This window comes from Aplysia californica, unplaced genomic scaffold (assembly GCF_000002075.1).
Source record: "Aplysia californica isolate F4 #8 unplaced genomic scaffold, AplCal3.0 scaffold01615, whole genome shotgun sequence".
NCBI lineage: Eukaryota > Metazoa > Mollusca > Gastropoda > Aplysiida > Aplysiidae > Aplysia > Aplysia californica.
The window spans coordinates 45286-50341 of record NW_004798885.1 but is presented as its reverse complement, the minus strand read 5'-3'; positions in this window follow the sequence as shown (position 1 = coordinate 50341).

Here is a 5056-nt window from a genome sequence, read left to right as displayed (position 1 = left end):
CATCAGGGGAGATAGCAAAAGGAAATAAACAGAACACCAAACTCATAGATTAGGCCTACTTTACAGTTTCCCTTGAATTTATTACTGGATCCCTTATAGCGAGAATTCTGCTATAACGGACATTTTGCTCCGGTCCCCTCCCTCTCGTTATAACAGGAGTCCACTGTAGTGTAATTTGGTGGAACTCGTTTTCCCTCCACCCATGGCAATCGCGGGCAGCACAGATGTAGAAGAGACAAGACTGGCCACAGTGTGTGTCTCTTCTCTGTCAGCGTATATCTCGTCAAGATGGCAGTCAATGCCGTCCCGTGGTACAGACAGCCCCGCGGTACTGCCAACTTTATGCTCGTCCCAAGATTGTGGTACAGCAAGGTTTGACTGTACTTGTACACATACCTGGCTTATGGACACAGAAAGAGCCTTAGAAATTTTTTTCTAAATTTCAGGCTTTATTTACGAAACATATTTACATCGATCCTATTGAGATATGAAATAAGCAGATTTTCTAGTTGTTACTTGCAAGAATTTTGTTACTTTAAAGTCATGGAAAAGTAACAGCAAAACTACTTTCAGAGCATATTATATTTCAAGGGAATTTTTGCAGAAAAAGGTCTCATCATTCCTGCCACAAGATCTCTCAGACTCCGTGGCTTCGTTGTGACCCTGCTTTACAAATGAGGAAAAAACTCGGAAGATATTTATTTTTCCCCCAACAACGATACTGAGAATGGAGCAAAGTTCGCTTATATTTGAAGCTGCGATATTGGGAACCGAGGAAAGTTTGCTTATGTTTGAAGCTATGATATTGAGAACATAACAAAGTTAGCTCATATGTAGTCACAGAATTGAGAATATAGAGAGTAAAGTTAGCTTACAATCATGTTAGGTCACAGAATTGAGAATAGAGAGAGTAAAGTTAGCCTACAATCATGTTAGGTCACAGTATTGAGAATAGAGAGAGTAAAGTTAGCTTACAATCATGTTAGGTCACAGTATTGAGAATAGAGAGAGTAAAGTTAGCTTACAATCATGTTAGGTCACAGAATTGAGAATAGAGAGAGTAAAGTTAGCTTACAATCATGTTAGGTCACAGTATTGAGAATAGAGAGAGTAAAGTTAGCTTACAATCATGTTAGGTCACAGAATTGAGAATAGAGAGAGTAAAGTTAGCTTACAATCATGTTAGGTCACAGAATTGAAAACAGGACTGTGTGCAAACCCACCCTTACCAATCTTGGACAGCAAAAGTTATACGGGCAGCCTGCTCATTTTGCCTTGATGAATCTTGAACATGGATAATCTTGTCAGAGCATTTTATCTTGACTTTAGTCGGTACAGCCGGCTTTTTTAATCTCATGATATCGGCCAGAGCTAGTGTCAATGGATCTGAGTGTGTAAAGCGCTTATATTTGTTGTCATATACCCCCCCCCCCCCCCCAATTAGTAGCCTAGTCTACAATTTGCTCAGACAACAACACCGTCCTGTTCCCACATTCCAGTGTAAGCTTAGATCTAATTCTATAGACTTCATCCCACATTCCAGTGTAAGCTTAGATCTAATTCTATAGACTTCATCCCACATTCCAGTGTAAGCTTAGACCTAATTCTATAGACTTCATCCCACATTCCTCCAGTGTAAGCTTAGATCTAATTCTATAGACTTCATCCCGTGACTGTCTAGAGATCTCCATGAGAGTCTCAAAAAGTAGTGGCGACCTGTCTGTTGGCCCATGTATCTCAGGCTTGTGACAAAGTGTGGTGTGGATGAGAATACGTCACATATTGTGTGTATGGTTCCTGTGTGCTCATATCAAAGAAAAAGTCAGAACCTTAGTTTGCAGTGACCTTCAGTAATGGGCTTCTAGATTCTGTAGGTAACCCAGCTGTTAGATCCACATACAAAGACCTGAGAATTGTACAGTGGAATCCTGTTATAACGAGAGGGAGGGGACCGGTGCGAAATGTCCCTTATAGCAGGATTCTCGTTGTAAGGGATCCAGTAATAAATTCAAGGGAAATGGTAAAGCAGGCCTAATCTATGAGTTTGGCGTTCTGTTTATTCCTTTTTGTATTTCCCCTGATGATGATTTGTTCAACATGATCTCTAGGTCTTACTTGATCAAATATCGAATTAGGTTTCTTTCTCTAGCACTAGCAATGTTGACAGCTCGGCGTTGGCGATCAGAAAGAAGGGGCTCTGGCTCTAGGCTAACTCGCCCGCTGTGTTGTCCCCCACCCCACCACACCCTGTGGTGCGTTGAGTCTGCTTGCGCACGTCACACATTCACTCCATCTATCACAGCATTGTGACCTCTCCATCCCGCACCAGAGAAGTGAGAGGCACGGTATGCCTAGATAATCTAGACTGGGCTGGCCTATCATGCGATGCGTTCTGCTTGTCTGCGCATGCCACACCCTCCCCACTCATTCGCTCCGGCCTCCATCGTTGGTTCACGTGGGCTCTCCTATTCTTTGTTTCGCTGAATCACCAACAAGTTTCTCAACTGGCGAGGTTTTATAATATGTTTAATTGGTCTGTGCACAGCAGCAGCAATGTTCCGTTAAAACCGACTCGCGTGACGGTCTGATTGCGCAATAGCAGTATTTTATTTACAAAGATAAAGAAGTGGAAAAAACGGGGTTTTAGAATAGTGTCTTTATAACAGACTTCTCGTTGTTTCAGGACTCGTTATAAGTGGACTCCACTGTACTCAGTTATTTGCTTTCATCTCGTTTTAACCTTGGGCAGAGGAAAGTGATCAGGCTAAAGTGATTCATCGGCCATCTTTTCTTAGCTCCGTGTCCAGAAGAGGGATTCGCCTTGCTTGCTTTCATTTTATGCCGTAGATTGCCACCCATTCTATTATAATTATAGTGTTGTTTGTATTGTTTCCCTGCACTCCTCAAATCAATGTTGTAACATTGCTACAATGTACCAGTAAATGTGAGTCCTCTTTTGTTCATCTCTGTCCACACGTCTCAAGAATGGGACCATGGTTCGTCCTCTGTCTGTCCACACATCTCAAGGTTGGGAAAATGGTTCGTTCTCTGTCTGTCCACGCTTCTCAAGGTTGGGAAAATGGTTCGTCCTCTGTCTGTTCACACATCTCAAGGTTGGGAAAATGGTTCGTTCTCTGTCTGTCCACGCTTCTCAAGGTTGGGAAAATGGTTCGTCCTCTGTCCACGCTTCTCAAGGTTGGGAAAATGGTTCGTCCTCTGTCTGTTCACACATCTCAAGGTTGGGAAAATGGTTCGTCCTCTGTCTGTCCACGCTTCTCAAGGTTGGGAAAATGGTTCGTCCTCTGTCCACGCTTCTCAAGGTTGGGAAAATGGTTCGTCCTCTGAAGATTGGCCATACATTCAATGTGGGATCTTGTTCATTGATCTCTCCGTGCCTCAAGTACTGCTGGTTCCCGGAGATTGTCTCTGCCTTAGTTCACGCATTATCATCCCTGCCCATGTACAGTTTACTCTGTGTCTCTGCCTTAGTTCACGCATTATCATCCCTGCCCATGTACAGTTTACTCTGTGTTTATGCCTTAGTTCACGCATTATCATCCCTGCCCATGTACAGTTTACTCTGTGTTTATGCCTTAGTTCACGCATTATCATCCCTGCCCATGTACAGTTTACTCTGTGTTTATGCCTTAGTTCACGCATTATCATCCCTGCCCATGTACAGTTTACTCTGTGTTTATGCCTTAGTACACTTATGATTCCTGCCCACATACAGTTTACTTTGTGTCTATGTCTTGATTCACATATGAATCCTGCCCACGCATGCCTTAGTTCGCATATATGATTCCTGCCCACAAACAGTTTACTTTGCACAGTAGTTTTTAAAATCTCAATCAGATCCTGAGTCTGTCTGTCCCATTTGTTTCGTGAATTTGTGTGTCAATTTTGGGGGATCATTTTACTTTGTTAATTCGTTTTGTCAATAATGTTCATGTCTTTACATGTTCTATTTCTACGTAGCCCCCCCCCCTCCCCTACATATGTACATGGATGTTTCCTTCTGGTCTTGTTTACATTTGTTTTGCTTTTTTTAAGTTTTAGTAAATGTTTTACGGCTCTTGCAACACAAGAAGGTCATAAATATGAGTGCCGAAGATTAGAGGAGTTACAAGAGACTAACTAACTCAAAAAGGAGGAGAGAGATATAAGGACGATAGATGTTTGATAGGAAAGAAGAAGCAAACCACACTTGAGCACCTGCCAACCGCCCACCATTTGTTTTGGATGGACTTATCCGTTATTTGCTTAATGTTATTGTGTAGCAAGGAGGTACGAGGTAAACACAGTGCTTAAAATACATTTATTGTCTGTCTGTTAGCTTTTGTCTTGTGAGGTAAAACACAGTGGTGTAACCCTATCCGTACTCCCTGGGGTCACTTTGTACCCCTGGGGTTGTATTCTTCACATTTTAGAATACTTCTAGAACAAAGATCCCTTTGAAATTTCAGTAATTCTCAAAAAATCATTTTGACAGACTGCTATGCAAAGCGTACGGATCGGATTAACGAGTAAATTTCCTCTTTGAAAGTGGTGGCAGAGAGTTTCTAGCGTCGTATGGATACGGTAGTAAAAAACGACGTACGGGTAGGGTTAAATATGTAGTGCCTGTCTGCTATAGCTTGTTCACCTTTGTCTTTGAGCGTTTAAAAAATTCTAGCTCATTAATTGATTAATCTATCTGCAGGCCAGTGATCAAACTATGTTTTTTTTTCAAAATCTTGATCCAGTTATAAAAAAAAGTTTCTCTATTGGGGCCCGGTATTAAAAACAGCTCTTTTGGTGCACACTCGGGATCTTTCAAATAAGTGATTATTTCCTTCCTTGTACCCTGTGCATTTGATCGGAATTTGACGGGTACTTTAAACGGGACTGAGAGTGTTCTTAGGACTGTTCAAAGGTACGTCCTTTCCTTTAAGTCCAAGTTCCGTGCGTCGTGTGGGATCAGTAGCGCCTCTTGCTAAGACGATGCCTGCTTGTTATTGGCCGAGGAGTCGTGCTGTGACGTCAGCAATCCTACCCGCCACCAAACACCTGCTCT